Source organism: Plectrocnemia conspersa, unplaced genomic scaffold (genome assembly GCF_051122295.1).
Source record: "Plectrocnemia conspersa isolate PC_06_02 unplaced genomic scaffold, ASM5112229v1 ptg000003l, whole genome shotgun sequence".
Classification (NCBI taxonomy): Eukaryota; Metazoa; Arthropoda; class Insecta; order Trichoptera; family Polycentropodidae; genus Plectrocnemia; species Plectrocnemia conspersa.
The window spans coordinates 4,854,976-4,867,258 of record NW_028277167.1 but is presented as its reverse complement, the minus strand read 5'-3'; the positions used below and the strand labels follow the sequence as shown (position 1 = coordinate 4,867,258).

The 12,283-nt window shown below is 32.7% G+C and overlaps 1 protein-coding gene across 5 annotated transcripts in view; it reads left to right on the top strand.

Moving 5' to 3' along the window:
* rut (adenylate cyclase rutabaga) overlaps positions 1 to 12,283 on the top strand; it is a 216,075-nt gene that overhangs the window by 17,151 nt on the left and 186,641 nt on the right. The window lies entirely within an intron of this gene.

Genomic DNA, 12,283 nt, shown 5'->3' with positions numbered 1-12,283 from the left:
TATTGAATGTTATGAATGAGATCGGCGAAGAGGCGTCGCCGATTGACGTCTTCAAACCAAATAATGTGTTGCTCTCGCCACCGCCACGCCAGTCACCTAGCTTGTGGGCAAATAAATCGCCCCCCACATAACGGTTGCTTTATTTCCTTTAGGAAATCCATAAAATTCATAAATACGTGTCTGTTCTCGCCGTAGAACTGCGACCTAGTCTCTAAGTCATATATTTATAAGGTCGAGTTAAACTCTTGGAAATTCAGATTCGAAAGCGGTACATATGGCATACATTGTTATAATAAGACCCGACACGTCTTCAATAATACGTAATTATATATTTAATAATTTATTAATTTGTTTTACTTAATATATAATACTTAATAACATATATTTTTGAGTTTCAGTTTTTCATATACTATTTTTGAAAAAATAAAACTTGCTGTTGTATAAAATTGCGAAATAATTTTGCCTCGACTCGTTTCAAAGATAAATTAGTATTTTTATCTCGAGTTTCGGGTTGCGCAAAAAATACAATATATAATAAAAACATTTTTTTTTATTATAAAATTAATTATAAAAACATACATTTATAAATCATCATGTATTCATTTTTACAAACTGTTTTTTGGAGGGAGGAGGGGGGGGGGCAACCGATTCTCGCCTCAGGTCCCGCGTTTCTCGCAGGCCCTGATTATACATTTTATGGTTCACAATATAATGTATCCTAACCGGGATCGTTCTCCGCCGCTCTTCATTTATGAGCCATTGCCAATGCAATATCCGCGGCTGCTCTGGAAATCCTTGCTGAAAGAATCCCATCCAGCGGAAATGATGGCAAGTCCTGCGGGACTCGTGCCGCTGCCGGAAGCTTTTAGATCTTGAGCGATATACATAAATGTATGTCGGAAGCAATGAGTTTGATATACGTATATCACAGATAGTGAAAGAAAAATATTTGTAAACTATCTATACTATATTTGCGTTAACACAGTCAGTTCGAAAACTATGTGTTTCATCATTATTCATATTTGAGAAAGAAATGACATCTTTGGGGTTACGCTCTAAAGCACACGATACGGGTATACGTTCGATTTACATACTTATCATTACTCCGACTACTCTCGAGGAATTTCTGTCATTAAGTGTTTGATCATTTCCTGTCATTATTATAAAAGTTGCCAAAAACAAATTATTCATAATCCCAAAGCCTTCTTAAAATTCATTATCACTAAACGCGCTGCTCAGTCGAATCCGAATGTGATGAACTTCAAAGAAAAACATTAGACGGTTTACAAAATATTGCTGACAGTTTCGCGCAATATTTTCGTACTGTTTTTTTCGCCTTCCTCTCAGTCGCTTCCTTCATCTTGTACTTGGTCATCAGTACTGACTATCGAATAAACTTAACGCTCAGATCTTAAATACGGCTTTGAGAAGTTGAAGATGTTCTTCTTGGCCTGGTTTGGTTTCATTTTAAAGTCAGTCTCGCTGCTCCACTAAAACGTATTTTTCATGTGATTCCTAAGATGTCATCGTTTTCGAATTGTTGTATGTCGCTAAGCATTTTTTCAAACTACTCAAAGATGCTGTCAACAATCAAACTACTCTTCCAGTTTTGGGGTCTAGAACGTTTTCGAGAATTACGATCGCGTCCGCTTTTGACTCAATTATGAGTGTCGTCACACGGCTCCTTAATATATGATATCTCCTCGTTTTTTAAAAGAAGGCTTGCCATCTTTAGCATAGGATTTAGCTATAGTGTCTACTATTTTTATTATGATATGTAATATATTTAAAAATGCTGTTTGACACACGGAAACTCTTTTACAATGAATGTTTTCCTTTATATTTATTATTCTTTGGAAGTTTCCTTTTATTTTTTTTGTATCGATATATTTTAAAATGAAAGCATTTTGTGTATTATATGTAATGTTAGAATAAAACATTCTATGGAAAATGTTGATGTCCTTAATTGTTAATCATCCGCATTTGAATGCTTTGGTGTTGTGCCGTTCCTTACATTTTGAATTCTCAGGCAAATCCTTTGGAGTATACCGAAGTGAAAACCATAGATTTTTATTATTAAAATGTATATGCGGTAGCTACTTGTAAAATTTAAATTATTATTATATTAAACTATCTGATAAGTAATGTAATCAAACATTACTCATTACATACAAAATAAAAATAACATAATACCTGAAAATTAAAAAAAAAACATGAAATAAATTAATTATATTACAATAATATTATAATATTTTGCACATATTAACTAAAATTCGAAAAAATGGAGATTGCTCTTTTTGTTATTAGTTGCTTCATATGTTTTTTATGTATATATTTATATTATTTTTTATTTAGAAATCATACCGTTTCTCTTCCATGCTTATTTTGTTGCTTGTATCACTTCTCTAGTATTCTATAATTATTTATATAAGGTAATTACGAATGCTGTAATACAATTTCATATTGTATTATCAATTCCAAGAATCATTACTTATGTCTCATATAGATATGTTGCTATTAAGTTAATTTACTTAATGCTTTATTAGTACGTATTTCACTCCAATGGTACCAATTATCTTCTTCGTAATACTGAAATTGCTGACCTCACTATAACTATAAATAATACATATATTGTTCTATTTAACGTTACACTCAAATTAAGTTGAAATTGATATTATTTTTCTATTTTGAAATATATTTATCAGACGCTGATGCGTAAGTTCTATATTTATATTATATTGTCGGCAGTGTCCCAATACCGTTTGAAATAAAGTTTTCAATTGCAATTTCATTTTCATTAAAAAAATGTTGTAATTGTCTCCGTCGAAACAAATAAATACATAGGGTGCTCCATACATCTGAAGGGTCTCGGGGGTGGTTTTGAGTTATCTTTTTTATTCACTCGCAGACCTGCAAACGTGCTCGCGCCCCGATGGATATAATTTACAGTCGCGCAAAAGTATACCCACACACCCTCCGGGTGCGTGCGTTTTTCAGAGTTTTTGTAACTTTCAGGGACGCCTCTATCTTTCTCTCTTTCGCTCCAATTGGACTCGCGTGCATTATCGGCGATTACCGCTGACAAATCGCACGAGACAAAAGGACGACGGGCCTGACACACCTGGAGAACCCTTTGTGCAAGTGTCGGTGGGGGAGTCGTCATCATGGAAAGTGTGGTTCAGGAGGGTTATATTTTTTTATTTCAGTAGTCGTGAAAACGGCGTATGCATCGTAGGATGCAATGCATTTTGAAAGTGTTGTGACTCGTGAGAAAACTGCAAAACGGCAAATGAAATATTCTATATTTGTACATTTTCTATTTCTTTGATGAAATATTTTACGGTCCTGGAATATGTATTCTAAACGACTTATAAATCGATTTTGCTACTAATATACATCACAAATTACAAATAGATCACATATATAAATATCAAATGGATATACTTAAAATAAAATCAGAATGTATGTATCTTATAAAAAAACGTAATTCAATCACCAATTGAAAACGTCTAGGATCAAACTGAAAAAGGTTTTATTTAATAACTTAATTTCCAAACTTTTACTCAAATGTAAATTTAATCGGAAACTTTTCATATCGAAACATTTTCCAACCTTATCTTTGAACAGTTATAAAATTGACATTTACATTGAAATAAAAACAATTTTCTGATATTATTGTGAAGAGAAAACTTCCATATATCGAGAATAATAAATAAACAATGCGCTCTATATAAAAAATATTGAGATCTACCATCAACTTATCATTTGAAACAAATAATCGACGCAATACCTATAGACTGGGGCCTTTTTTCAGATGTGCTTTTTGTGGAAGGCCCGACAATCCAAGGATGAAGTCCCGACGGCAGTCCCTCTGCTGTGTTGAGCTTCTGTGTCTATGTGTGGGGGGTCGAACAGCTATCTCTGTGGTGCGCGTTTCCTACGTCTGATCTCGGTGGCGACTAAGCTGCGACTATGGCTATTCTGTCACTTATATTATTGCCTGTCATCTGGCAAAGATTAAGAAGTTCTAAGAACCCAAACTTTGGAGATTTGGATGACTCATACATTTCCGCCGATGAGTCACCCCTTATCCTGTTTATGAAATGTTTTTTGACTGTGGCCGCCGCACAAAATAATAAAAATATATATTAGGTCGTGCTTAAATTTTACATTAAAAATCCATACTTGAATGCAGGATTTAGCGAAAATGTTACATTAAATGGATTTATTACTCATTGAATAGATTCATTTCCATGAATGTTTGTACTGTTTCACATATTTTACAGATGTCAGATTTTCACATATTTTACTCGTGCTGTTAGTAGCGATACAAATCTAATAGTTCTTCCATATTTCTCCACCAACTCTTGAATATCGTTTTCATTCCCTCCAGTCCTATGTTCTTCCCCATTGACACAATTTCATCGACATGTGACGGCTCCAGTTCATGAGCTAACCCGCCAACCCAATTAAGTCATAGTTTTCTTAGAGAAGAATTGAGGGTTGGTAACCCCCACCCAATGTAAATATTTTTTCCAAAAGTGTCTGAGGGTAAGATTTCGTTAAAATAGTGATTTGGTGTAAAGCATTTTAAAGTTCAAAATGTCCTGTTGGTCTATGGGCTTGAGTGATGGAGTGGTGGGCAGTAAAAACTTAATCTTAATGGACTCTATTTTTAAGGAACACTATTTTTATTTAATTTTTTTTTTCTTTTCACTACTTTTATTAATAAATAATATAGAAGCTATGCTAGAAATAATGATATTTTAATATTAATTTAATACTAACAATCTGATATGGGGGCTGCTGGTTGGACACCCCTGCATTAGTGTATTATATAAAATAATAATTGTATATAAAACGCAAGGATTGTAACATATCCAATGGCTTCTTCATACTAAAACGTTTATATACATTATTTTTATTTATTTAAATTAAATTAAGACCATCGTGATCTAACAGGTTACTCCAATATGTCACGATGGTAAAAAACAATCTATACTATTATTTCAGTACATAAAAAATATATTAAAGTAATACTTTCATAACATTTTAAAATTAAATGAACGAACCGGACCAGCTCCTCGTAGCTGACATTAAACATATTAATGTGCAATGGTAGCGTATTGCTGAGCCAGATCACGAATTAGATAAATAGGCGAGTCGCCTAGTGCGAACGTGGTTCTCGTAAACGTTCCCAAATATACCCAAAACTGGAATTCCTCCAGAATTGATTGTCAACAGCACCTTTCAGTAGTTTAAAAGAAATTCTTAGCAACATACAACTTTCTGCGAGAACGCAAGGAAACAAATCCCAATGCTCCTAAAATAAAGGCGCTGGGATATAAGAACGTATGATAATCAAATATACTCCTTTAAAGTCTGAACTTTTTCGAACAAGTATTTGGTTATTTGAAGAATGCTGCGAAATAAAGTGTGAATAACTGTCGGTTCGTTAAAGTGAAATGCGATCCTTATAACAAAGCCGAGCTTCCTGGAAGATTTATCGTAGACGTCGTTTACGTGTAGAGAGAACCTCCACTTGCTCTCAAAAGTGATTCCGAGATCTTTAGTGAAAGTTTCTCTGGCCAAAATATTCCCACCGAGATCGTAGGAATAAACTGATGGCGAACGGGATCGAGAAAATGCCACACTATGGCACTTTCCGACACTGAAGTGCAAACGGTTAACGGAAGCCCATCTCCATAGAGAATTTAATTTATTCTGTAGAGAGGAATCCGCAAAAATATCTAGCATAATAAATCTAGCTTTGTTAATCAAAATATATGTTTAATATTTTCTATGTTAAGGTAAAAAAATATAGCTTTATTATTAACTATATTCGTATTTACGAGTGTATAATATTATCAAACTGTGGTTATGGGATCGTTAAAATATTATTGACAGTATTACATATGGCGAAATGAGTTATGTTATGGTTCTACTTCTATTCAATTACTCAACGGCGAAAATAGCAATGTATTTTTATGGTAACATTTTATCACAATTTGATCCGTATTTTAAAATATTTACTTTACTAGCCACCTTTTATCTAGAGCAAGTTTAAAACAGTGCAAATAGACACAAGCTTTCAACACAAAAACGATCTTTGTTTTCAGCGGAGAGGAAAGGAAACGAGCGTTGAAACAATGAGTCGCCTACGACCTCAGTTATTCCAACTCTATACTGTGCAAGTACTTAACCTAATACCATTTCAAAACAAAGACCACATAATAGTATAATTAACCACATTTTCTTATGTATGTCCTATATAATTTAATTTGTCATATACATATATTGATTTTATGACAATATGGTTGTATACGTGTTCATTCTAGGGGGTAGTATATAACGTTCACATAATACGTGTACGGACACGTGTCGTACGATGCGAAAAATTGCTTTAATTATCAGACCCAGTTCGGACGGCGAGTGTATACATAAACCCTCGATCGATCGGGTTCATAACCCAATTTCGAGCCGTTTTCCAATTGTCCAATTTTTCGCGTTCCGTTCGCTGGAGCGTTACGTTCCGATGGGGGAATATTGTTTCGAAACTGTCACCCGCAACGAATTTGCACCGCAGGTGCCGCGGTCATTTTTTTCCTACTCCTGAAAAAAATATATGCGATTGTGTCGTTTTTCTTTTCGTTTTTTCACGTTCGGAATATTTACTGGTGCGAGTACGATAACGGCTCTTTTCGATTTATCGAGGGTCGAGTGTGCAAGCGCCGGGCCAGTGCTGTGGAAGAATTGAAAATAATGGGAAATGTAGGCATTTTTGGGGCATTATGCAAGAATGGCTAGGATATAGTTAGACAAGATAAAACTGTGTTTGCGCCGATGTGATGAAATCGAACCGCACTATTATACATTGCCAACTATCCTAAAACTTATACCAACTAATATATCGATGGCGTAGATAACTTTATAATTGCCAATTTTACAGGAAGGGCAATAAACTATTGGAGACTTTTTCATCAACTGGATGTTGTGTGACTTCTTACGTAATTTTTTATGTATTTTTGGCAGCGTTGCTTCGTATAATATATGTTAACATAAGCCTTGAATAAGTGACAATCGATAAACAGACAGGTCCTAATAGTTCAAGACAAAAAATCTTCTAGTCAAATTTACACACCAACGCGACAATCTGAATATTGCGTTATCAAGTCATAAACATCGGCAGGTCAGTCTCATAAAAACAAGAGCTTAGCGTTCATCAAACAAGGTGCAGACGAAATAAACGAAGCATTACGATAACTTTTTAGAATCTTAAGAAGTACAAATGCCATTGTGTTTGTTTCCCGGATTATTACCTACACTAAAAAGTTTAAAAACAACGACGGTTTACACTGTACAAACGAACACACACATGCCAGTATTAGTCGTGTACGTTAAAAGTAGGCGAGTACTAAATCTCCCTCTGGATGGGCAATGTGTATAAATGGTTGATACACAAGGCCCAAATATAACTTAAAATCAAGAGCTCTCCAACTTGGACTCGTTGAGTTTGTACAAACTTGAAACTAAGAGGACGTAGACCAACTTCAGACGGAGAAGATCGCGGAAAAAACCGCTTCCCTCTTCACGCCCGACATCCAAAAACCAGAGCTTAACCGTTTCGGAGACGTCTGGATGCTTCTGACGCAGACACAGAAAAAGATTTCACGTATACAACCACTAAAATTTACAAACTGTACAAAACGCAATCCTAATGGTTGCACAATAACACATTGTCTTAAATACAAAATGTTTTTAACGAACTCCTAAAAGAAAATTATTTACAACCAACAGCAAATGGTGTTCAAGTTTTGTGTTGTTTTTCAGGATCTGGAATAGTAGATTAATTGCAATATAATATTTTCAAATTATTCAAGACTTCATTTGCTGGGTCCTGATTTTAATTTTTACTAAGATAAACAAAGTAGTAAAAAAATAGCGACAAAGACAAAGGTTAACAAAATAAGCACTGCAAAACTCCGGATAAATTGTGTAAAATTCTGAAAGGAAATTGATTAAAATATCCATGCGATATGCAACTAAAATGCAAATAGTGGTCTTATGCAATTTTACTGTTAGTTGTATTTTTACGTGTATTTAAAAAAACATTTTGTACTTTTTAGGTTGTAAAATATATGTTTATGTGAATACCGAATAAATAATTACACTAAACGTTATTTGATTGTTATTTTTAAATCACGGTAGTGTCAGGTGGCATCTTTCTTTTGGGCAGTAGTGTTTATATTATAAGTACTTATAATTCAACTTTTATAAGGTTCTTGAAAATATAAAAAAAAGGTTTCATTTCTCGAGAAATGAGAATTCTCATTTTCTAGAGAAATTTCGATAAATAAAATAATAAGTTATAAATAAAATAATAGCGAGCGAATAATCGAAGGATCGGAATGGATCAATTTACTTCGATTAATTACAGTGTATCGAGTTACGAAGTAATTTCGGGCTCCCGTATTTATATCCGAATTGTAGAAAATATTTTCACATTGCTTTACGCTTTTCATATTTTTACTAATATAGAGATAAAAAATAATTATGTATTATTTAAAGCGAGATTTAAGTTCCCCACAGGCAAGTCAAATTTTATGGCGTATCTCTGTGGAAAATGTTTGTAACCTACCATTTCTTATCTGATTATTAATGTATTGTAGTTCTTAGATCAAATAAAAAATAAGGCCGACTAGAGTAATTGGGAAATTTGTGAACAATGTTTTGCTATTTCCATACGAACTATTTTCAAACATCTGGCACGGATTATTTTTATGCAGCAGCTTGGAAATATATCAGCGGTAGTAATTCATTTAAACAAAAAATGGCTGCATGAAAAATTTCGAGAAATCAGAAAATTTCTCGAGTAGAAACACTAGGTGTAACCCAAATTTTGTTGTACATTAATTTTGGGTAATGTTCTCATCCTCTTGCTGTGTTGGTGACCAAAACATCTTTGATGTTTTATTAACATTCAGCGATATATTATTGTATGATTGAATAAATATTTTTTGATGAGCACAATCCGAAGACAACTATAATAAGTTTATTTAATACATTCATGAATTGCCATAACATGACAAAACATAATTTAAGCTTTCCAAAAATTTTAACAAACTTTGTCATATATTTTCTATTGACACCAAAACACATTTTTTTACAACGTATGAAACGTATTTAATATAATCGTAAATGCACCTGTGTACAATTATTAAACTGATTAAAATATAATTTAATAATTAATATAACTATGTATTACTAAGTGTAATATTAATGTTTTAAAATGTTAATATTTTATTTACATAAAATAATTCTTTGGATTAAGATTCTAAAATATTTTAGTTATAATTCGATTTCACACAAGTTCGGATCTGACATAATTACTTCAAGTCAACATTTCTAACCCTAATCAAAACATTGAAATCAAAAATAACTTAAGCAACGCAATGCTAATTCGAAAATCAAATAGTCATTTGGCAAAATTTATACAGCGCCTGTTGACCAACATAATTAATTTTGTGACAAAACTTTGCGTAGGTATTTCGCAAATCCACGAGGGCCACTTCGTAATTTATATACGACGGTATTAAAATATTATAAGGGAGGGGTCGGAAAAGCTATTGTAAATATATGAATACGCTACTCTGAAAAAGCTATCATACGCATTTGTGCGTTGTGAAATTTCGAAATGAAAATATTTACACTGGAAAAAAAAGATCATTCATTCTTTCCCCGCAGCGTATAACTGCAATCTCAAAAGATAATCTCGAAAAGCCGGATTCGTCTACTTTTTTTGCGGGCGGACGCAAAGAAAACTCCAATTACTCGTTTTGTTATACACGGTGGTTCGTAAGTCACTGTATTAAAATTTGTAGATTCATTATGTAAAAATTCACGTCGGAGCAACGCATAAAACTCTTTGAATTTTGCATAGATGGTATTACGCATCAAGAACGAAACCATCGATACATAGTATTTTTAAATGATTGATCATTTTAACATATATGCAATATTATTAAAAAATATATAATGTGATACTTGTGGACCACCTTGTAAAATAAAAAAAATATTTTACGCTCTTGGGAAAAGTCATCAAAAAATATTTATCCGAGCGGTCTCCATTCGCCGAGAGAACAATTGCTCGTCCAAAACCTTATCGACGAGTTGACGAAAGACAGTATTTTCTTAATTTCGCATAAAACGCTGGGTTAAATATTTTTGGCAGTCGTTTGTGATTTTTTTACGTTTGGCATCGTTCCCCTCGGACGTTTTAAAAAGTGGTTAATTGTCGTCAAAAAGTGAAACCACACGCGAGGACGCAGAGGGTCCATAATTCATCATAATCATCCGAAGTCGGGGGAGTGATACGGTCTACTGCTTGGCGTGTGTCACATTAATCTGGCGATTATATCTTGGTACTTAAGTGTTAGTGATAAAATAATCAAAAACACTTTTCTCATTTAAAAAAAGTTGGATCGAATTTGCTGTAGAAAATGCTGTGCAGTCAGAAAAGTGATGAATGATTTTTGGATTTTTAAAGTTCCGATCTCACGTTTGAAACTAATATGAACCGTGATGCAATGTGAGTTTTACGTGCTTTTAACATATACAAGTAACTTTTAAATTTTTGTAGTCTATATTTTAAGAATTTTCGAATTTCTTCCTTGACTTGGTGATTAGTAGAGACAAGTGTCTGTTGAGCAATTGTAATTTTTCAATTTTCGCATTGTAATTTTCCATTTTTCGCATTTTTTTCTAAATTTGTCTAAATTTTATTTATAAAATTATTTAAGTCTTCATTGTCATTTTTTAAAAATTGGCTGATTTTATTATATTATATTTTGTAGTTGTCTATAGTTAATTTTAAATATATTTTTAATTGATTCACGATTATTGGATATTTTTTTCATATTATTTAACTTCAATATATTTTTATGGAATTTATACTTAAACATATTCATTTTGTTCTATATTTAAAAAGAACGTTTCGTCGTTAGTTAGGAGGAGCTGGTACAATTCACGTGAGATGGTGCTGTGTGCCACATTTTATTTTTATTATTTTGTACTTTATTTTAAATTTTCGTTTATACATAAGGGTACATGTAATTTAAATAGAAACCCTAATTTAGTAAACTTGTATAAATATATTAATATATAATTATCGAAAGATGTTATTTACGATTGTATTTTACTTTAATCTACTAATTATTTACATTGATAAAATTGTGTGCTCAATATTGAGCATTTATTGATGAATTCCAGTATTGTGAAATGTAAATAGATACTTTACTTTATTCAAATATTCATGCGTATACGTATTTGGACCTTTCTGAGAAAATAGTATAACATTTTCCTTAAGAATTAATGGTTTATCATTATATGTGTGTATTTAACATTTATATTTAATTAATTAAGCACAAAACATACCAAATAAAGATGTTTTTTGCTGATTTTTTTTCGTCAAATAGTATAGTCTGCCTAAATTTAATACACCAGATATATCTCAGCGGTAGATTTACAATATTAATAATGATTATGCATTGCACTCAGTATTATACCAGAGTGCAGTCGTAATCCATATTCATCCTCCGATATTAATTACCTGTTCATAGGCACTTGCTTATTATCATCATCAAACCACGAATTGAACCATAATGACGTTGATGCGGCTTCCAATTCTGCCAGTTAATTAGCGCCGTTAAAGCGTTAACCGGCGCGAGCGAGTATTTATTATTTATGTACGGGAGGAATTCGCGTGCCAAATTCGTCGTTGCAAATATAGATGTATGTTGAAAATATTACATTCGAGACTATTTCGAATTGTGCGCTATGAACCCACGCGTTTTTCGTCGGCTTGGTTCGTAACCAATTTATCATATTAACTGGCGCGCGAATTAGTTTCATAGGGCTGACCGACCGGCGGTTAATATTTGATTGCTGCAAAGTATATAGGGCTTAGAAGCGGAGGTAGAGGAAAAGTTGACTCGATTTGATTTTATTTTTATTAATATTTCGGTAGCAACATGACAGGCGTTAGCCCAATGAGTTACAGTGGAGGTAAACACAACCATAACTACTAAGTTAGTAGTGAGACATGCAAAGTATATTCTATTAATTACTAAAAACTAATATTACAGTTTATAATCAATATATATTATTAACTCGATTTTTTTAATTATTCATCCCTGAGATTAGAAAAAGTTAAGGAAAACCTAATCTGTGATAATTGATTTTTAATTATATAATAATCACATTAGAAATTTAAAGGATTTTAAGT